Source organism: Acipenser ruthenus, chromosome 7 (genome assembly GCF_902713425.1).
Source record: "Acipenser ruthenus chromosome 7, fAciRut3.2 maternal haplotype, whole genome shotgun sequence".
Classification (NCBI taxonomy): domain Eukaryota; kingdom Metazoa; phylum Chordata; class Actinopteri; order Acipenseriformes; family Acipenseridae; genus Acipenser; species Acipenser ruthenus.
Genome location: NC_081195.1, coordinates 17,245,128 through 17,269,282, shown reverse-complemented (window position 1 = coordinate 17,269,282; position 24,155 = coordinate 17,245,128). Strand labels below are relative to the sequence as shown.

The 24,155-nt window shown below is 37.8% G+C and overlaps 1 protein-coding gene across 3 annotated transcripts in view; it reads left to right on the top strand.

Annotated features, from left to right (window-relative positions):
• The window catches only part of LOC117415444 (probable JmjC domain-containing histone demethylation protein 2C), a 123,940-nt gene that overhangs the window by 67,628 nt on the left and 32,157 nt on the right, over positions 1-24,155 (top strand). The window contains exon 1 of one of the 3 annotated variants that reach the window (XM_059026499.1): positions 21,071-21,529. The exons of the other annotated variants lie outside the window; for them this stretch is intronic. The gene's annotated coding sequence lies outside the window, so the exon portion shown is untranslated. Of the gene's footprint in view, positions 1-21,070; positions 21,530-24,155 lie in introns of those variants that run through there. 3 annotated transcript variants of the gene reach the window in all.

Sequence of the window (24,155 nt, the reverse complement as noted above, 5' to 3'; positions counted from 1 at the left end):
TCGCTTGGGTCAGGAGAAAAAACCAGATCTCTTTCCCAGAGATCCTTTTTATAATCCCCATTGGCACCAAATACGTGCTCCTCCTCCATAAAACCTCCACCTCGTATCCAAGTCAGGTTGTCCAAATTTCTCTTGCATTGCTTGGGTAAGGACTAACATGCGTTGCGCTTTGTTATTTTTGTTTGAAAAAAAAAAAAAGTATAGGGTTAGAGTTTTTTTCTCTTCCCCTTTTCTCCATTTTCTGCTTCTATGCCTTCCGTCTGTTTTAAGTGTGGTTCCCCACTTTCTCCATCTTCTAACACAAATTTATGTTTAATGTGTGTAGACAAGTCAGTCACTCCAACTCACAAGGAAGGTCCTTCCCCTTTGGTGGTTCACCGTTCTGATAAAGGTTGTTCTACACCCTCTACTTCTAAAAGAGCAGGCAGCCCCAGAGAACAACAGAGTCCAGGTTTTTCTCCTCCCAGGAAAAGAACGAGAAAATCCACACACCCGCAGCAGCAGGGAGAGAGACGTATCGGCGAAATCAGTCACCACCATTATGGAGGCTCCAGCAGCCAGGGCTCAACCACCCCTTTCACAGCTACCAATGCCTAAAGGTCTCTTTTTTCAATGGCTAAAGGAATATGAGCAGTCAAAGCAGGCTCAACCTTTACAGCGTGTAGCTCATACAGCAAGTTCTGGTACCGTTGCACCCGGAAGTACACAGGAGCAATACTTTCCAGGTGCCCCCACCCTAGGAGAAGATGATGTCATTGACTCCACCCCCGAGGAGGACGTTTTTGAGTACACAGACGGCCCCTCTCCTATATACTCAGATGCAGATGCCGTACTGAGAAGGATTTCATCCTCTCTCAAGATACAAACCCAGACCTGTGCAGATCAGGATGACTTCCTTAGCATCTTGGATGCAAGGGATAAAAAAAGCCTTTGAAGGGTTCCCCTTCCATGAGGCAGTCTGGAGGTCTGTTGAGGCTATTTGGCAAAGATCTGTTACTTCTGCACCATGCCTGCCCAGAGTAAATCAATTCTACAGGGTACCAGTGGATCATAAAAACCATCTGTTCAAACAGCCTAAACTGGATACTGTCATGGCTACACCAACTGCAGGTATTGCCTCTACATCTGCTTCTTTGAATGGATCTTGATAAAAAAAAAAAAAGATCATTTCTTAAAAAAAAAAAAATTATCAGATCCATGCAGCAAAATACCAGCATATGCTGTGGAACCAGCTTTCCACAATTTTACAGTCACCTACACCCGAAAATCTAGAGGTGGCCCTGCAGCTGGCAGAAAAAGGGAAAAACACAGCAAAACTTCTACTGCAAGCAGCATGTGACACCATTGATATTAATGCCAGAGCTGTGGCTAATGACATCTCTGCAAGACGGTGCATCCAAATGAAAACATCTTCTCTGTCTGCGGACAATTCAGGGTGATCTTTTATTTGGCACCAGCCTGAAAGATTCCTGTCTGACATGAAGGAGGCTAGACAGGCAAGAAGATCTTGCTCTACTACAGGGAGAGGTACAAATACAGCAGACTTCTGGGTCCTGTGGCTTATTCAACAGGGTTACACGATTCTGTTCCAGGTTTTACCACCATCAACAGGCATCATACAGACAGGAACCTGAACAGTTTTATTCTTTCAGAAAAATTCAAGATGGTATCACTAGCCATTATCATCAAGGCAGTTCAACCAGGGGACTGGTTGATTTCTATAGATCTCAAAGATGCCTACTTACATTTTCCTATACACAAGGAACACTTGTAAGTCGCCCTGGATAAGGGCGTCTGCTAAGAAATAAATAATAATAATAATACAGAAAATATCTCTGATTCTCCATCAAGAACCACCAATTCCAGTTCAAAGTACTTCCTTTTGAGATCTCCACAGCCCCCAGGGTATTTACCAAGGTAATGGTCGTGGTAACTGCACATCTCCAGGGCATGGGCATCCACGTTTATCCATCTGCTAAGAAATAAAATAATAATAACATAGACTGGCTGGTAACAGCTCCTTCCAGAGAAAAGGCTTTGGAACACAAAGACAAGGTACTCTGCCTTTTTTCAGGATTTGGGCTTGCTGGTCAAAGAAGAGAAGTCGTCTCTTACCCCAACACAGTCTCTAATCTTCCTGGGAGCACAGTTCAATACAATCTCAGGAAGTGTTTACCTCGCAGAAGAAAGAGCTGCTACAATCCGACACATTGCAAATCAGCAGTTTCTGGGGCACTTGCCAGCATCAGTCTTCTTAGTAAGAGACGCAGCGCTACATATGAGACGCACGCAAAGGTGCCCCCTTTCTTCTTGGAACCACACCCTGCCAGACTCCCAGCCATCAAGGTCTCCCCAGGGGCAGCCACAGAAGCTAGATGGTGGCAGCTTTCACCTCGGGTATGCATGGGGATGCCACTATCTCCACATCCACCTACTCTCCGTCTATATACAGATGCCTCCCTGTTGGGGTGGGGAGCACACCTAGCAGACGTTCAGGTCCAAGGCATGTGGTCACCCAAACAGAAATCTTGCCACATAAATTATTTGGAGCGTTTAGCAATCTCCCTGGCACTAAAGCACTTCACCCCAATATTGAAACAAAAAACAGTACTAATCCTCACAGACAACACCACAGCAGTAAAGAACATAAAACATCAGGGAGGCACAAGATCATGGGACCTCTGCACTCTAGCCATGAACATCTGGAACTGGTGCAGAACACAGGACATCTCTATAAAGGCAACTTATTTACCAGGACTCGACAACGGTGTGACAGACCTACTCAGAGGGTAATGGCACACCACGAATGGAGGATTCGGCCCAACATCCTAGAGTGGGTATTCAAAGAACTAGGTCACCCAAAAATAGACCTGTTTGCAACAGCAGAAAATACCCAGCTGCCACTCTTTTGCTCCCGTGTTCATCAGGAGTTAGCAATAGCAATACCCGCCCTTACCTCTAATCCCAGAGGTACTCGGGAAGGTAAGACGAGACAGAGCCAGTCTCATATTAGTAGCCCCCTACTGGCCCAAAAGGTATTGTTTCTCGGAGATTCTACAACTGACCGAGACCAAGACCCATGCACTTTCCACTAAACCCTGACCTGTTATCTCAGAACAGGGGGAGACTACTACACCACAATCCAGCACTTTTTCAACTTGCTGCTTGGATATTGAATGGCAACAATTGAGGGATAGGGGGCTATCTGAACAAGTGGTAAACATTTTACTCTCTTCAAGAAAACCATCCACCTTTCAAACCTATACAGGTAAATGAAAGGAGTTTGTTTCCTGGTGCAAATCAAAATCCTTGCACCATTCAAATATTCCCATCTCTGAATTTCTATCTTACCTCAGCCACTTATTCCATAAGGGTCTCTCCCTGTCCTCTATTAATGTACATGTTGCTGCAATCTCCAGCATTTTACCTGGCTGGGATAATCACTGGGTGGGCTCCCATCCATTAGTTACCAGATTTATTAAGGGAGTGAACCATCTAAAACCCCTGAGTAAATGTCTTATTCCACAATGGAGCCTCAGTCTGGTACTTAATAAGTTCTTATGACCACCATTTGAGCCCATGGCAACTTGTGACATGAAGTATCTGACATGGAAAATGGCATTCTTGATGGCAGTGACATTGGCAAGAAGGGTAAGCGAGCTCCAAGCACTGGTTATTGATGCGCCATATTTTCAGTCCTTTAAGGACAGGATTGTGTGCAGAACTAATCCTCAATTCATACCAAAGGTGGTAACTGAAGTCCATATGAATCAAACCACATTTCCAGATTTCTACCCAAAACCTCACAAATCAAGAGAAAAAGGCAGCCTTCATCTTATAGATGTCAGAAGAGCCCTAATCTTCTACATCCACAGGACCATCGGTAGCAGATCATCAGGGCAACTTTTTCTCTCCTTCAACTCACCAGACAATGGAAAACTTGTCTCTAAACAGACAATTTCACCTGGATAACATCATGCATTGAGTTCTATTACAGGCTTGACAGCAAAACAGTTCCAAAACCCATCAAAGCCCACTCAGTAAGGGGAGTGGCTACTACTTGGGCAAAATTAAAATATGTTTCGATTCAGGACATCTGCAATGCCGCCACTTGGGCATCTTTTGATACTTTTATCAAACACTATAACTGCAATGTATCTTGCTCTCAACCTAACTGCGCATTCGGTTTTATCTGTGGTTTCTTCTACTAGTATCTAACCTACCACCCTTCAGTCTACATACTTTGGTATAGTTCACGTTGTGTGGAGTTCATCAGATGAGGTAAGAATACGAAGATTACCTGTAATATGGTTTCTTCATTGGATGATGAACTCCACACACCTGTATCCCACCCTGGGATTGTTTGTTTCATCACTGCACAAAACCTTTGACCAGAAACCATATCCATCACTCAAGTGCCATTTTACAAACTTTAAGCGATTGTCCTTGTGATGTTTTCCTAAGAGCGGCTTTTTCCTTGGCCATTACGACCATTTACTCTCTGCAGAAACACAAGGGTGTTCAAGTTTTGTGTCGCAGTTAGTTTACATTTAAATGTTTCCTTAAATGTTTCCTATTTAAATGTATGCCTACTAGTTCTTCTGCCTGTTTTTTTATCACGTCGTTTTTTTTCATCACGTCAATGCATAATATTGCGAGATTTAGTGACTATCAAAAACTGCTCCTCTCACCCACGTGATGCATTCAATAAGGAAGTTCTTTTCCGTTTGCCACAATGTGGCATGCACAATGATATTTATAACAGTTGCACCTTTTCTGTAGTTTAAACTAAATAGATATATACTAAATGTTTATTAAAAAGTTGTCGTTATTTGTTTAAACGTTTAAACGATTACATCCCTAATTGAGACCTTCACCATGCAATACTGTGGTTGAAATGGAAATCCACTTGCAGCCAATTCACTTTGGCAGTCAATCTCAGATTGTTATTAGCCTTCCTCACAATTCTTCTACTTGTTCTTGGTGAAAGCACCTTATTTCTTCCAGACCGAGGGGAGCGTTGTGACAGTACCATGAATCTTGTACTTCTTGATAATAGAAACAATTGTTGAAATTGGGATACTCAAATGCTTGGAAATCGTCTTGTATCCGTCGCCAGCTTTATGACAATAAATACGTTTCTGCCTATGATCTTCAGCTAGCTCTTTACTTTTTCCCATATTGACTTGGTAATGACAGCAATCATCCTATGCCTAACCCTTTTATACTCTCTAAGAATGTTCACCTACAATCCAGCATTTTCTAGACTTTTCTAGAATTAGGTTCTGCATTATCATATTGAAATTTCTAGCACCTTGTAGACAATACTATCATAGCATCAAAGGGTATGAATACTTTTGAATTAGCATTTTTGGAGTTTTGCAAAAAAAATGCTGAAATAAATAATTGTATTTATTACTAATCTATTTCTTGGATCTTTTTTCCCTCATCCACAAAAGCAAAACTTGTGCTACAAAAGATTTTTCCTAAAATTCTTTGTTTTCAAGACATTTCTAGAAATTATAAATTTCCGTTGGGGTATGTAAACTTTTGACTACAACTCTGTGTGTGTATACACACACACACGTGAGGCCAAACGGAAATTGAAAATATCTGTATAAACAAACTTTCCAGCACAAAAATGCTGTCTGACTGGCACTGATGCACTGTTTTTCTTTTCTTGTCCTCTAGTTAGGATTCGATTGATCCATGTGCAGCTGCCTTAGAGGGAAGGGGGCTACCGTCAAGGAAAGTTTGTGGTGCAGGTTGTGTCTGGTTGTGGGGGTGGAGAGTGTAGGTGATTCTTCACTGCCAACTACACAGCTGGCTGCTTAGTGGGAGCAATTACTGGCAGGGACTGTTTGAAGGGGAGCCTCTTGGCTACTCTAGCCTGGCCTCTTTGCAGGAGGGGAGCTGTGGGGGGAAAGGAAAGCAGCAGGATTCAGAATTTAGGAAGTCAAACTACAGTACACCCTCGCTATAACGCCCTTCATTATAACAAACTTTCGGCTATAACGAACCTGGCCCCTGGACTCCAAATAAAAAATAAAAAGATAATATAAAAACACACTGTCAATATCCCAGTCTGTACGCACGGGATGCCACCTCCGCAGTGAAGTCAACTCTGTTGTCGTAATAAAGCGTGCGCTGTTTAACTATGCCTCCAAAATGAAAATAATGTTATGTTGCAACAAAGCTGGAAACTATATTGATCGTTTGAAAAAAGGAGTAATGCTGGGATAGCTCTGTCCTGATGTGAATCTGTGTTGTCTAAAAGCACTGTTTTTTGGCTTGTTCAGCAACCATGCGGCAAAGCAAAATTGATTTAAAAAAATAAATAAATAAAACTTGAGTAACTATTCATGTCAAACTTTTCATGTCGTGTTGATTTGGAATAAAAACTCAGTTTGGGATTCTTTTCATGCTGGATTAAGATTTGGTTCTCTTTGAAATGATTCATGTCAGTTTGATTTTGAATAAAAGTTAAGCTTCAATTCGGGCTTTTTGTACTGCGTTTAATAGGATAAAGCAAAGGCAGAATACTGCATACATGAGATGAACAGGTACATGTAATTCTACTTTTATTCACAATCTCATCTCATTAATTTACTGCAACAGTATCGTTCATTTTGATTTGTCCTTTCGCTATAACAAACCTCTCGATATAACGAACAAAAGGACCCCAACAGGTTAGTTATAGCGAGGGTGTACTGTACATGCATGTTTCGAATTCTTACAAAATGTTGAAAGGACAACATGCTAAGCAGTTGAAAACACACATCATACAGCAGTAATCCTGGTGTTTTTTTTGTTTTTTTTTTGCGTGTGTTGTGGGATCTTATTTTGCGTGATTTAAAATGTGTTGGTTAACCCTGGCTTAATATTGGTACTGCATGTTCCGTTAGTTATAGAAATGGGTTAACGCTAGAACCGCTGGATTTTCGAACTACCTACAACTGCCACGTGGGTCACTTTGACCCATACATTTTTAAACTTAGTTATGAAAATGAAAGACATGCTATCGGATACAACTGAAATGTTTTATTCATGAACATCATATATACCATTTGCATTGCAGAAACACTGTATTTAAAAGTAAGTTCAACATAAAAGGCTGTATTTTTTTTAAAATGAGTGCTTATACAGCATGACTACTGTGAAAAAATATAATAAAATATACATTTCAAAAGAAACAGGTATGTACATATACCTGTGTACAGGTGTAAACGGGTGTATGTACACACAAAACTATAAAACCAAAATCGTTTCTAATACTACATAAAAAGAAAATATAACACTACTTCCGGTATGACGGCTGCATTGTACTCTATGGAGGAGAGTCCAGCAGCCTGCATCCAGGAGCTGTGTTGTAAACAGACACAGTTCCATTGAACACTATTGTGTAAACACATGTAAACTGGTACATACAAACCTGTAAAACTAAAATGTTTTTTTTTTTTTCTAAAAGTAATATAAAAAAAGAGTATATAACATACGTTTCATATTAGGCACATAAGTTATCCTACCTGTCATTTCAGTTTGCTGTATGCATCTGAGTGCAGCTTGCTGTATTCCAATCAAAATGTCTACTTTCAAGATTAAATATTTCCTTCTGATATATTCCCAGTTGCATTTGCGGAGCAAAACGAAGGATTGTTGTCTGCCAGGTACATTGAAAAATATGCAACTAGGCTTTCACTGATTTGTTTATTTAGCAGACGCCTTTATCCAAGGCGTCTGCTATCACTAAGTTGGCATCTTGACAAATCCACAATCATAGCAATCTCTGTCTCGTAGTAAGTCTACAAACAAAGAAAGGCTTGAAATAAAAAAAAAAACATGTGTGCTAAGAGGAGGCGGCGTGTCCTTGTTTGCTGCATTTACAAAAAAAATTGAATATCTTACGTTGTATTAAAAAGACATGTATTGTAATGCATGGGTCACATTGACCCACTTGGCGGTTCTAGGTAGAACTGTTTATAACTTTATCATTTTTGCGATTCTGGCTATCAAACGGCATCAGGATATGTAATTCATATATTTAGGAAAAGTCAAGTACAATTTACATTTTAAATGCAAAATGGGTCAAACTGACCCGCATGGCAGTTCTAGTGTTAGAAAACAAGCAGTTCCTTAACACCATGACACAGCATTTAACCTTTCTTTTATTTTAACTGATATTGCAACTACTTTGTTACATTGTGAAATATTTTTTACAGAGAAGGAAAGTGTAAATTGGTTGTATGTGCTGTCATGTTTGTTACATAGTGTGTACAATAGTTTGAGCCATTCTTCATACATCTCGTTTCTAACGTTAAACATTGTTATAAATGTGTGTGCTGTACATAGTTTACTTTTGAACTCTTTCCATAAATGTTACATTACTGTATACAATGTGGTTTTGCACTGGACACTGCAGCTTTAAAGTTTAATGTTTGTTTTGTGAAAAGATTTGAAATGACAAAACAGTGGACATACTGCAGCAGCTTTGAATTGTATTTCACCAGTCATTAAATATGTTAACTGCACTTTTTGATTTTATTATCATGAATGTGTGCTATGCGCTACCTTTGCATTTTAAGCATGCCTAATTGTAAACGTAATCTATCTAATGTTAAAAACTCCCTCTGCAATCATGCTGGTAATTTTGCCTTGACAACTTTACACCAGAATACTGTTTACAGACATTATATGTTCAGTCTGAATATAATAATTTCCATCTGTCTATTTTACTAACACAGTAATAACAGGGGGTGGAAATAAGACTCCCAAAGCAGTTTGTAGCCTACCTTTCATTCTCACCAGCAGTGTTTAATTGAGCATATTAGTAAATTATGTTCCTAGATACACTGCCTATTGTACAGTGGTTATATATTTTGTATGATTTGGTGCTTGAAACTATAAATCATACTTGACCTGTTGTCAATGCAAACCAGTCCACCCAGTTGGGTACAGTAAGTGCTACTGTACAGTAGTTTGGTTGCTTGTGACATTTAAATTCAGTCCACAATTTACCAGTGCTGTACTACATTTTACTACTTGGTCACTACAGTGCATTTTCATGGAGCAGGTGTAGAGAAATGTAAATATTCGCCAAAGATTTGTTGCAGCATGTTTTAACCCTGTGGAACTGTATGTTACCAGTGGGGGTTAGTGACAAAGTGGTAGATTGGTAGCAGGTGTATATCAGGTGCAGTGTGGATGCAGTAATTCGAAAAACAAACAGACAACAAAGTGCAGGTGAAATTATGGTTTTAATGATTATAAATCCAATGGTCTAATGACCAGCCAGAAAACAATAATGAGCTGGCAATACACAGCGATGTGTATTGCACAGTAATGAAAAAGGGTTGCAGTCCCGCAAACAATAAACACGGTACAAAACACACACAATTAGACACACACGATCACAGGTCCAAAGTGAGTGCTCTCAGTGCTTGTGGTGAAGTACAATGTTACATGCTATTGGTGAAAACAAGTGCTGTGGTGATCCGGCTTTGTGCTGGCCCCTGGCGACAGCTCCGGATGTGTTTAGCCGTCTAGTGCTATTTAACAAACAAACACAGACAGTTACTAAACAGAAAATACCAAACAAAACACTCACAAACTCTTTTTCTTTTTACTGTGGGAAATCTCCCTGTCCTTCCAGTTCCTCGTATCTCTCAAACCCAAGCGAAGGAAAAGATTTACAATTCTCTGGCCCCTTTTATGCGATTATGCATGACCCCTTGGTAAACGATTGCAGCTGACTCTATTGCCTGCAGCTGCTACCTCGTTTACCTTCCAGGTCAATACGTTCCTGCACCGGAGTCTTGCCTTTTTCCAGGCTGACTGACCTCCCGACCCAGGGAATGAACTGTCAGGCCAACCTGTCCAAAGCCTTTCCTTTTCGCTACTTAGTGCCCTCACAGGTCGAGAGGGAGATTTACAACCAGAACTCATTATATTTCCGTCATAGGGTTGTATTGTTTTTCTCTTGTGGGTGTGGAGAAGTGAAACTGCTGTGGGTTCCCTGCATACTATCAGTGTCCAGTGGGTCTAATAACAATCTGTATGAGCACTGTAGATCATTTTTTCTGATCATTTCAGTAAAGAACTTTGCTTGCATTTACTTGCTTGATTAAACAATCTCTGAGACTGCCCGTGTTCTGTGGCCTGTACCCTGGATTTCCAGTGATTTACTAACTGAAGGGGAAATGGGATATTTGCGGTGAGTTTACCAGAGGTGGATTTATTATCATTATAATACTTTAATTATAAATGCTACATTTTAACTAACAAATAACTTGGATAATGTTCAGGGATGTGCAATTCATATCGCCCAACACCCGGGACAACAAGATTTGTGTGAGGGACAACAAGTTTTGCCGTTTTATACTTTGCCCGCCACGCAAGTTTCTGAAAACTGAATTGTGGAAGTCCAGCACCTACTGTAGACACAAACATTTTAAAAAGTGTTTGTCCTACTCCTAGCACTTCTGATTGGCTAGCTGTGGAACAAGTAGTGAGCCTGGCAATGCACAGACTAATCTTTTAAACTTCAGGTTATTTACTTTTTTGTAAATTAGCAAATAAGTGATACGGCTTTCTTAATTCAAGAACCTGACATTTAGGAGGCTGTGTGGTCCGGTGGTTAAAGAAAAGGGCTTGTAATCAGGAGATCCCCAGTTCAAATCCCGGCTCACTCGCTTTGTGACATTGAGCAAGTCACTTAACCTCCTTGTGCTCCGGCTTTCGGGTGAGACGTTCTTGTAAGTGACTCTACAGCTGATGCATAGTTCACACACCCTAGTCTCTATAAGTCGCCCTGGATAAAGGCTTCAGCTAAATAAACAAATAATAACATTTAAATGCAGCAATCTAGTAAAGTTACAAAAAAAACCCCACCATAGTCGCTAAGGTATTAGCAGATTAGAAAAAATCGTTTTGTGTAATTAATACAATTATTTCTGAGTCTACTTTGTGGACAAGCATGTACTTGTTGGGATGTTTAAAAAAACAAACGTAAAGTTTACTATTTAGAAGCATTGGAAGAAAAAAACTTTCCCTGGCAAAAAATGTTACATTTTTTTCTTTGTTTGTGTTGCTAACCTAGTTTGCTATTTACCATATTTACATATTTGTTTAGATTTAAATGCTATATTAAGAAACAAAAGAAAGAAAAAACACTTTTTTTTACTAGATTTGAACAGAAGCGGTTTTAATTATTTATTGGATGTACAATCCATCAATTTTGTGAAACTGTTAAACATGAAGATTGACATGTTTTATAATGACAGAAATTATATGCTTATATATGAGATTGTCTGCACAATATTTTATTTTAAAATAAAATAGACTGTAAATCTCATGGCAATGTGTATATGTATTAATTCATTTATGTATTTATTTACAGTGAGAGTAGTGCAGGGAAAGAATGTGTGTCCCCCCCCATCCCTCCATTCCCCCCCCCCCCCCCCCAAAAAAAAGCCATCAGGGTATGAAACCAGGACCACCCTGCTGCAGCAGCGTTCCAGTTAGCCATCTTGGGCAAGATATTAGATACGGAAAAATAGCTGTAAAATGCTGTACACGGTTTAAAAAAAAAAAAAAGTATATAATAGAAATAAACAAAAGAAAAAACATTTTGTCTTTGCAGAATTTGATGGAGCCTACTGTAAATATTTCGTACATTTTGGTAGAAAAATAGTACAAAAATGCAGATAAACTTGACAAGTTTTACACAAGTCCTGTCAAAAAAAATCAGAATACCACAAAGCAGCAGTAATAGCTGGCAATGATTTCGTATCTGTGATGCAACAAACTAAAACATCTGTACATCAGGAGTTGAATTAAGCTTATAGAGAAAGATTGGAAAAAAAACAAAAAAAACAGGCGGAAGCGATTTTTATATTTGAATAACTCCAAGTGTTGATTATTATAGTTGTACTCTTAGTATCTTACTTAAATTTACTAGCAAATGTGTTCCAAACTGCACTGAAAGGAACATTTCCTTAAAGTATGTTATGTGATAAATTTGATGAGGTGAGGTGGGGTCACAGGGAACCTTTTGTGTATCTTGAAGATTTTAGTGAACCAGTCAAGTTAGAAGGCTAGATCCCCTCCCCCCGTTAATCACTGATTGATTGCGTTCACTGTTAAATAAAACCAAAATCCTACAAGTTATATTCTTTTTTTGTGTGTGTGTTTTGTGCAACGGGGAGGGGCAAGTAGATTTTTTAAGGAAAAGTAGATTTTTCTAGCATTTTGTCCCTTGGATAAGTGGTGTTGTTGCTAGATGCTGGTAAAAAGCATGCGCTGCTCTATGCAAGTGCTGGAAAGCCCCTTTTAAAATATGAAAGTCATAGTGCAGGTAGAGTATGCAGCAAAAATAACCTCCTCTAAACTGAGGGTTTGAAATATTTTAAGATTACTGCAGATGGTGCTACTTAAGCATGACTTCACCATATGCCACTGCTAATGGTTAGCATTACTCAAGGGATTTAATTCTATAGCACTTAGGGTTTATTTTGTTGGTTGCTTATACTGCTTGGTCAGAAAAAGCTGCATGGAAGCTGATTGGACATTGTTTTGCAGTGCTGTTGGTGGCCTCCTGTACTAGCCTGATCATTTACATGTAGCATTTGCTTTAATAAAAACATATTTATCATTCAGTTCTTTCAAGATTGTACTACTGTACAGTATTTGAAAGGTGGAACAATCTTTTGAAACTACTGTACTTGTATAGTAAACTGTAACTTAACCATTTATATTTTCAGTTTTTACAAATAATTTCAATGCACGATTGAGGTTCCTACATATGTGCATGCACTGGTTTAAATGAGTTATACTTAGAAATTATTTTATGGGTACACTTCAATAGAAATGAGTGTGCATGGATTTTAGCAGCATCATTTAATCAAAAATGCTAATCTGCTGGGTTACAGTCCTGCAGTTTTTTGATGCAATTAAATGCACCATTACATGGCAGTGTTACTGTATCTTACAGCCATATTAAAAAAATTAAATGGCCTTTCACACTTAAGAGAGCATTAACACAAGTATTTCTGAATGTGGCTCTTGGTGTCATGACACGCTTCCTAAAAGTGATCCGCGATCAACATCCCTTTTCAACTGCTTTGAATATCATACATTATGCATTTGATTGCAACATTTTGTATAGTTCTTACAACTATTTTTGTTTTTCTTCTTTATCTTTAAAAATAACTTCATTGATAATAGAATTCATAATTTTATGTCCTGGCGTTGCCAGTATAAGTGGTCCATTTGTGCTACAGTACAGGGTACTGCAAGTTTGGCAGTGTGCTGCGGATGAATCAGACTTAATGGTACGGAAAGGATATTGCATACTGGAGAAAATTGTGTGTCTGCTGCTTCTGCTAGAGTCAGCAGCTATTGCATTATACAGTAGTATGTTTGCTTTGTTGGAACAGCCAGTGAAGGTTACTTGGGGGTGTTTCGAGCTGATCATCAGCATGCATTGCTGCCTTGCAGTGCAAGCGCATCACTGTGAAGAGACTGAGAGACTGACTTCTGATGAAAAGAGGCTTTGAAAATTCTTTCTAAAATAACCACGCTGGAGGAGAGGTGAGAAGGATTATGAACAAAGGGGACATGTAGCCAGCATTGCTCAAATTAATGCATAATGGTGTTTTTATATGGTTGGCTTGATAATTATGCAGTGTCACGGGCTATGTTGTAGCTGATTTCTTGGGAAATTGTCTTAGCCAAATAGTACATAGTCTTCTAGTGAGTAAGAGACGAATCTTGAATGAAGTTAGCTTTTTTTTTTTTTAATGGATGATACCATTTATATAAATGACTTTGAAATTAGGTTTCATGCTGACCTATGAAGTTAAATATTACTCTTGGCAATCTATTTTAATTGCATTAGTTTACTGCATGTCAATTTGGATCTATTCTTTCCAGTGATTTTACTATACAGTACTGTCAGTCTGTAGTAAGTTTTATACTAGAAGCTAAAGTAAGATGGGCCCAAAGTTTAATGGAAATGTTTTACTGACTAACTGTCTACACTGCTAGAGCTTCAGGATCCAGTTTATATGCAGTATGAAGAGCTTGACATATGATAACTGTTCAAGGACAACTTGAAGCAGTACAGTGGGTTCACCTTTTAAATTGCCTCAGACACAGCAGAGAGGTTAATAATAAACTTGAATCTTCTCTTGTCTAATCTATTTATTTATGTATATTTTATTTATAAATGTTTTACTTTTATTTACAGGCCATTTTAAACAAATATATTACTAAGGGTATACTCCATTTCATCTCCGTATTCCAATGTGAATACAGAGGATATAAATTGAGAATAAGCCAGTATGTTCTACAACCTACTGCTGTGTGTACAGCACCATAATTGCCAGGGTCAAGTTCAAATTTCCCATTGCTTTCAATTCTGTTATACTGGGTCTGTCAAATGGTTTCCTACATCTTTAAAAACGGCAATAGACAAATTAATCCAACAGACCATGTGACTTGAAAGCAATCTGGTGCTCGTGCAGAGTGTGTATTATAATTAATGGATGGTTGCCCTTCTTGCTATACAGATTTATTATTGGCTGCTTGCCTGATGTTTCTGAAAGACATTATGTGACTTGCTCTTCTGTCCTAATTTGAAAGCTTTTATGCAGAAAGCAGCCTCCGACAAACAAAGACTTATAATATACTATCAGGACGATTATACTCTAGAAACAAAATAATTTATGTAATGTGTGTTGAATGACGACAGTAAAGTCATCCACTAATAAGTATTGTTATAGTGTACTGCTGTGTGATTATCTAATTCCTAAACGTGAGATTAGTACAGTACATTAATTGGAGTACATTAATTTCCTTTTCAAAAAAATTCCATCGTTTAAAGTGTCTTGATGCATTGAGCACCGCTGTAATTGAATATTGTATATGGAAATAATGTAACATTTACAAATCAATTATTTTCAATAATTGATATCCTTACCAAATGTCATCACAATCATACGTGCTAAGTGGGATAAGAAACAACTAGACAATCATTTTGAAGACTTTCCTGTTGCTTTTAAATTCACAGACTTCTACTGTTAATTGTTGGGTTTCTATGTATTTTACAATGTTAATACTGTACCTAGCCACTACTGTATATTAGTTTCACATACAAAAGAGAATTTGGATTAAGAACTGCTGTATGCTTGGCCGTGTACTTCATACATTATGAATTCAGTCCTACAATTTGCAACTTGATTGTCTGATAACAAAAAGTAGATATTTTTGGCACCATCAGAGTTTAGACAGAGTATGTAATGATTTACATAGCCTACCATATAATCATTTAATCTTTTTCTATAGTCTCTGTTTAATGGATTACTCATTTTATTTATGAGTTCTTACAATAGGATTAAACCATTTTAAAATATTATCAACTTTGGGATCATAAAAAATAAAATAGATGACTAATATTGCCTGTCATACTATTTGTTGTAGTGCTTTTTTGGTACAACATATCTTTGATAATATCAAATTATCTGAGGCACAATTAGTTAATCTTTATGGCAATTACTATGATCAAAGCAAGACCATGGTAGTCTATTAGAAACGCTACTGATATTCCAACTCAATTCAAGTGAATATGACCTATCATTACACTATGTAACACAATTTTTGTTCCTGGGTAGTAAGTGTTATTTCCTAATTGCTTATGCCTCAAAAGTATAGAAAATGGCTATTATTCCCCACAAACTTTGCTTTTGTGACCAGGACAGTGATATTTTGAAATTTACCTATTTCCAATGAGAAAACGGGCGAATTTGTGTCTTTTCGTTCACATAAAGTCAGAAAAAATCCAAATTAACATGTATTTATACTAAAGTAATACAAAAATGACTACAAAAGATTTAGAAGTGAGTAGTTTTTCGAGATTTACGATTATACTGTAAATCACTTTCACGAATCAGCCCCCAAATGTAGTCTCCCATCATGTTCTCGTTATACTGTCCTTGGTAGCGGCGTTCAAAGTCCATTATATCCTGGTGGAAGCACTCGCCTTGCTCATCCGAGTACGCTCCCATGTTCTCCTTGAATTTATCAAGATGAGCATCAAGGATATGGACTTTGAGGGACATCCTACAGCCCATTGTGCCGTAGTTCTTCACCAGAGTCTCAACCAGCTCCACATAGTTTTTGGCCTTGTGATTGCCCAGGAAGCCCCGAACCACTGCGACAAAGCTGTTCCAAGCCGCTTTCTCCTTACTAGTGAGCTTCTTGGGGAATTCATTGCACTCCAGGATCTTCTTTATCTGTGGTCCGACGAAGACACCGGCTTTGACCTTTGCCTCAGACAGCTTAGGGAAGAAGTCTTGAAGGTACTTGAAGGCTGCCGACTCCTTATCTAGAGCTCTGACAAATTGTTTCATAAGGCCCAATTTGATGTGCAGTGGTGGCATCATCACCTTCCGGGGGTCCACCAGTGGCTCCCACTTGACGTTGTTCCTCCCCACAGAGAACTCGGTCCGCTGTGGCCAGTGCCACCTGTGGTAGTGCGCCTTGGTGTCCCTGCTGTCCCAAAGGCAAAGATAGCAGGGAAACTTGGTAAAACCGCCTTGGAGACCCATCAGGAATGCCACCATTTTGAAGTCTCCTATGACCCTGCAGAAAAATGCAGATATGTATCCACTTAGGCAGCTGGAACTAAACTGAACTGGTGAGAAATTGGGGAGAAAACTGACTAAAATTTATATTTTAATAAATAAATAAATAAATAATAATAATAATCGATCCAAGTCTGCTTTTAGGTTATCCCACAGAGCATACTGGAGTAATTTTTGCATGCTAAATCATTTAGAATGGAATATAGGCCCCAAAGTTTTGTTCTATTTATTTATTTATTTATTTATTTATTTATTTTTTGAGTCAAGTTATTAATTAAATGTATTTTTTATATTAATATTGTAGTACCACAGTAGTGGTGCAATTGGCACCCTAATTTTGTATTTGATTATTGTTTAGGCATTTATCAAAGATAATCGATGCGTTGACATTTTATTTTTCAAAATAAAGTACAAACATTTTTTTTTAAACAGAAGATCCAATAACTGAAAACACAGTTCTGCATAAGTCAATCAAAAAGGCACAACTTATATTCAAATTAGAACACTTATGATGTATAGAAAAGAAAGACTTGAGTTAACTGAAAAGAATATGCGTGCGTCTGCATCAGATGTCCCTTTAACATTGTAATAATAGTAATAAAAAAATAAAATATTTAAACAGAAGTAATTTCTTTCTGAACTATGGTTGTTCATTACTGTTAACATTTTATGTCCAAAAGCATAGCAAAACATTTGAATTAATCTCACAAATCCTAACTAATTTAACTATCGTACTAAATTCAGCTTCTTTTTATATCATATTGTCATATAATCCAAACACAACATTTTGGAAACAAAAGAAGGTAATCGGTAGATTTTAATAGATTAAATAAAATAAAAACATATTTCCTAAATCAAGAAAATGTGACTACAATAGGCCTACTTCTGAATTAGCTTGGCCAACATGAATGTAGAGGCCTAAAGTGTGTATCCTAGCAACGCGCTAATCTACCTACTAGCACTAAAAGAAGCACACTCTCACACGCTCAAGGTTTTAATGCAAACTGGCAACAGGAGACTTCAAACTGGGTTCTAATTTGATGCATCGATTCACCAATATGTAATCGAAGCTCTGGAAAATGTAGGGACAGATGATCAATAATCGATACATCGATTAATTGTTGCACCCCTATACCACAGTCACTTGTTCTTTTTTTAATTTAACAGAAGCTTTTTGAAGCATTCTTCTAATGAGTCTCACTATAAAACCTGAAGGCACATTCTCTGATTCCTTGTACTTTACATTGTACTGTCTGTCCCAGGGATCCTGTGCTCTACATATCAGATTCCCTTTTGTGCTGTTACTTTTTTATTTATTGGGGTCAAGCAACAGAGGGACAAGTTTAGACTGTTACAGCATGCACTCCTTGATTCTTTTTATGGTTGGAATGCGTACTTAAGTCTTAGACATTGTTAAATATTTGTCTCCTGTCATTGTTTTTAGTAGTTGTACCTGTAGTTTGAAAATGCATACATAAAAATGCAGATATGATTATCATGCTGAAATGTGTGCCAATTATTGTAGTTTCTGCAATGAAGAAACTGATACTTTACACTAATATAGAATGACACTGTAATACAATAGCACTACACATTTTGACAGTAAATTGTACTTTCAGCAGTGTAATGTGTAATAGCCTTTCTCTAATTCACTGTTCAATATTTCACTCCTCAATATTTAAGAGAAAAAACAATGGAACACTGTATTGTTTTTTATTTTAATTCTTCCCATCGCAGAATACACTGTCTGTGTGACGTCAATAAACAAGCTTTTGCCCTGCTATTGTTGGTTGGCTACTGTAGGAATTATTAACACAAGCTCCATAAGTTACAAACTACAAAAGCATTTCAGAAAAGAATAGGCTCTGTTAACAATTATTACGTGCATCCTTTTGTAGCTTTCCAAAATGGTAATTGAAGGTCAAGGATTGTAAGAAGTACTGGTAGTGCCAAGAAACAAAGACAGTTCTGTTTTATCTTTTTTTTTTTTGTATCGCAGATTCCTTGACACAGTTAAATGCACATTTGTGAGGGTAGAAATAATCAGAGTTCTGCCGTACTAGTACGCAACTGTAACTCTTTTTATAGATGAAAGTTTAGATTTCTCTCGAGCATAGGTGTCTCGTTTACACTGTGTTTGGAGTTTGTAATCTAATAACCATCTGCCAGCTGGACTAGACCGTTCTAGTTCTCACCAGTTAAAGTGAGATAGAATGGGGAAATGTATCTTGGTAAATTGCTCAGCACACTCTTGTGCACTACTGTTTTGATTGTAGTTTTAAATATCTGTTTAAAAAACTTCTAGTAAGATGCTAATTGCCTTTACTTGGAAGCCTGCTTCATACTGCATAACCTTGAATACAGTACCATCCTTGTGCTACATAAGCCAGGAATGCCCTTGAATTCAACTGCTAAATTATTTAATGAATCCACTCAACCGCACACCATGTTTCCAGCCATATCAAGTAAGAACTCAGCAGTTGTTGAACTGTCTCTGCTTAAAGTGAGTATCAGTTCTAAATTCTAATAATTTAAATAAACACATGAAATACCTGTTGTTGTTGTTGTTGTTATTATTATTATTTATTTCTTAGCAGACACCCTTATCCAGGGCGACTTACAATTGTTACAAGATTTCACATTATACAGATATCACATTATTTTTACATACAATTACCCATTTATACAGTTGGGTTTTTATTGGAGCAATCTAGGTAAAGTACCTTGCTCAAGGGTACAACAGCAGTGTCCCCCACTGGGGCTTGAACCCACAACCCTCCGGTCAAGAGTCCAGAGCCCTAACCACTACTCCACACTGCTGCCCTAATATGACTGGGCAAAAGACACATGGAAGCAGTTAGCAGCTGGGGAATTTATACTACTTTTATCTTGTTTCTGCTTTTGTTCAGTCATGCTTTCAAAAGTGTGCTTAAATCACAAGACATCCCCCACCCCCCATCCTGACTCCCACTCTTCTAAGCCCAGGAAGTGATTTGCTTTCTCAAATGGCTGACTGGGCCACTGGAAACATTAGCCTATTCAAGTGGTCAGAGGTAAACTTAGATGACGGAAAAAAAGTTGATTCTGCACTGGCACTCCATATTTTTTTTATTATTATTTTTTTAATCATAATTTTATCTAGAAATGATCAGTTCCTCTTCCACGCAACAGGTTTTGTTTCTTGTATTTTTACCCACATCCTCCCTTATTAATTTTTGGTGATTTACATAGGCCTACAGTTTAGATGCCTTGACATGCAAGGTATTCATACAGTACAGTCTTGACGATTTAACATCACTTCTCATCCATACCGTACATAGTTTATTGAAAATTAAATTTCTTTTTAGAACTATACTGTAACTACACTGTAGTATAGCCTTTTTTTCTACACACTTTATGAACCACTGTTGCTCTACTGTAATGGTACTTGGAGATTTCACATTTCATTATGTTGTCTGACCTTGGTCTTTTTCCTACCTTATAAATCAGCAAAAATGCTCTTGAAGGATTGCATTACAATGTCTGTGTAATGGGAGAGATATTACTCCCATTTCCTGTTAGTACCTTTTCCAGATCAATAGGCATCTGTTAACAGCGAATAATCAGAAACACTTCAGCATCCCCTACTGTGGATGACAAAAACAAACAAGAATGAAAGTGCACCCTCACCCAGTCCTCAGAGCTGCTGTGGTCAACTGAAAAAATCTGCAAACACTAGATGCAATAGGGGGAATCCCAGCCTTCTAAACAGTTTTAGCTTTAAATGTGCTTTGTCTTTCTTATACTACTGTACAGCAAGGGTCAACAGCAACACTAGAGCACAACTCGACCAGGTCAACGGTTTGTCATCTGTTCATAAAGTCTTGCACTAATATACACAATTATTTTTATTTGAAAGAACTCCTGACATTAGTTGCTTGAGTCTGTGCATAGTGTTTATATTATTCATAGAACTGCATAATGGTTATAACAGCCTTTTCAGTATTTTCCTATTTAATTTGTTTTGTACTTTTAGTTCTTGTATTGCATTACAGCATATGTGAGTATGTGTTTTATTTATTCCTGCTTAGTAAGTAGTTTGGGCAGCAAACTTCACTTGTCAGTCTCGACAGTAGTCTGGTCTTTTGTCTGTACTTTTAAATTTATAACTGACCCGTTTTGGTCTGCCAGATGAGTAATCAGCAGTGTGACTCATGCTGGAAGTGACTCTGTTGCCACCTGTGATAGGGGATTAGTTACAGTTTTAAATGCACCGCCCCTTTCCTGATTCCAGCCTGCCTCAAGCACAGAACTTGATTCTCATTTGGGTGTCTGCATTGCTGGATGTAACTGCAAAGCAGTTTAAGCTTTTCATATACAATCTAAAAGGCTCGCTCTATGCTTGGTTTTTATTAACTGCCGGCTGGTTGCTGAATGCTGTATGGAATATCTGATTGGTTGTGTAACTAGCCTCCAGAGAAGTTATCATGACCCAGATCTAGGCAGACTGTAGAGCTCCAGTGGCAGGATTTCTCAGTTGTTAACACCACACTGCTGATGACAAAGAGTGAATAATAATTCGCCTCTGCAGAGAGAGAGAGAGAGAGAATAGGCTGCATTCTGCAGTTCTGTTGCTATGTTCTGTGATCTCTCCATTTGTTCTTTTGTTGTGCACTTAAAATGTCTGACATGTGGCCAATTACAGTTCATACTGTAGCTGTTTGCCTTTCAAGGCTTGGCTTTCCTTTTAATAATTACAAGACGTTTCTCTGAGAAGGAGTAATTTACGGTACCTTTGCTAATCAGAAAATTACCAGCGAGACTTTGGAAAGGACCAGTGAGCTGCTGCTATTTGGCTGTTCTCATATATTAGGATACTGAAGGATTCGGAAGAGGAAAAAAATAAAAAGGTGTGTACTGTATGTGACTCAATTCCTTTGAATACTCTGTGAAACTAATAAATTAGAACTGCTACTGTCCTCGGGGAGAATATTTAGGCTGTATTTGTTTTGATATGGTGTTTTGATAGATTAGATTGATCTTTTTATTGATGTGCTCAAATTGGCTTATTCATTTTGATATCTGAGAGCAGTAGAAAATGGCTGACATGACAGGTACTGTACTTTTATGCTTTTGTTGTTAAGACTAATACTACAGTAACTGTATTACTTGATTGCTCATTTTTATTAATATTAAACCGTTTTCATGGGAGAAGAAAATCAGATCAGAAATACTTTAAGTACCAGGAAGATATGGCACAAATTTACATCTAAACAGTGGTACACAGTATGAATGACATTTTGAATATTATTTTGTGTCCTTTTAGTGTAGCTACTTTATTTCATGTGTGTTTCTGCTTGAGGAGCATTATTGAAAATCAACAGCATGCTTTAAAAAATAAAACGGCAGCTGTTGCTGTATAAAAGGTTGATTTATGTCCTTGCTTAAGTGGATACAAGACCGGGACTGTTCTTTACATCTGATTTTAGGGTGGGAGTTTGGGACTTTGGTATTTTCGCTGGTATTTATAATCTTGGTGAACCAGGTCTGCCACAGTTTTCCTGTAATGTTATGTGTGGGCACTTTTTTTTTTTTTTTTATGGTGCATGGCCAGCTGCCCTGTGACCTATTTTGTTAACAATCCTTAAATGCGGTATTGTGCAGTGCACAGCTGTTTCCCATTACATTCGTACAAAGTGCACTTTGAACTGAGGGGGCTGTTCCAAATCATATCACAGTATACGTTGCAAACTGTGGATGTGCTGCAATATTGTATCAGTTTGCTTATAAACTGTAGGCAGTATTGTTGTGGGTGCTTGAAACGTTTTAAAATTTAATCTACATTCTGTGAATTAAATTTTTTTTTAAACTGCTTGCCTGCCACGGTGGGCTCATCTGTTCTGCTTTTTTCTCATCTAAATGGAATGTGGTGCAGTGTGGAGCCCTAAACAGGTCACAGTTATTGCAGACATTTCCTTGTTCACAGTGGCAGCCTTGTGCAATATTTAGGGGTACTGTACAGAGCCTCTGAATATTTCAGTTACAGTAGTATACAAATACATTTTGATGTGAGATTATATAGGACATAATGTGCAGCAGGTTTTGGTGTCATATGTAATAGTGGCCTGTTTTTGCTGGATGAAAACCATTTTTTTCTTAGAACTAGGAGAAGAGAGAGTTATGGGTCTTGTGAAGCAAGAAACAGTATTTACACATTTTTCACATTCATCTATTTATTTTATTTATTTATTGACGGGTGGTTTTTAGCAATGATTTTCATTGAAGTAGCAAAACATAACAGTACAGTAGCTTGCAGAAAAATCATGGATACAATTGATACACAATTAAAAAAAGAATGTATATGGAGGGAGATCACTGTCAAATATTCATATGCGTAAAAATAATTTGTACTTGTAATGACAGGTACAAGTCAAAAATAAAAGTAAATATCTAATGAGAACAACTCAAAAACAATTTAGTACAAATCAGAGAATTATGAGTACAAATCAAAAATACGAGTACGACTCAAGAAAAGCTAGTACAAATCACAAAGTTACGACTACAACTCAAAGTTACGAGTACAACTCACAAAATTTACAAGTTGGAAATCACTGTCAAAACTACGTCATAGAGGTCACAGAACAGGCTGTTGATTGGGGGAACAATCGATGAGTATTTAACAGCGCATGCTTCCAGCACCTTGCATTGCTGATAGAAGGGAAGGACTGGCTGCATGTTGATGAAATTTGTAGGAGGAATTTTCAAAGCGGGAATATGGCACAGTCGCCCAACAGATGGACAGTCTCAGTCTCAGCAAAGATCTTCTATATACACAAGATAGTCTTTCTGGCCCTGCCGATGCGGTGCATCATGGGAATCCAAAGTTCCAATGGCGACTTTTATCCTATCTCTATAATGCAAAGTCTGCTTCATTTCCTATTCAAAGCTTTCTCTTTTGAAAACTGATTTGCATTTTTTAGCAAGATTCACCTGGATTTGTTTAGACACCCCTCCTTAACACATCCGTGTTATTATTTCTACGATCGATGTATTCACTTGGCCTGACGAGCTCTTTATTGCCGAAGTGCTGTTCGAAATTGCCGCCTCTCATGAATATTCATGAGCAGACGCAGACAAGACGGGGGCGTGTTTTGGCTGTCAAGAGGTTGGGATAGCCAGTGATCGAGATTCTATATCCTTGATATCGGGTAGATTGCATTAATGTTTGATGATTTGAATGGGAAGAAATATTGTTTTTTTTTTAAAATGGATTTAATTCTACATATCCATAGATCAAATATAAAGTTTAAGGGAATAAGAAGTAAAAGTGACGTTGTGTGTGACTTTAACAAAGGGTATTTTCAGCAAGATCAAGGAGAGGTCCACATGCCGTGTAATATTTTTATTTTTACATTATGTGTAATAGCAGAAATGTAATTATAAACAACGTATAGCAGTAATGTGATTATGATAATATGTGAACTGTATTTATTTGGCTTTATTTGTATATTTTATATACTGTATAAGAGAATCGGC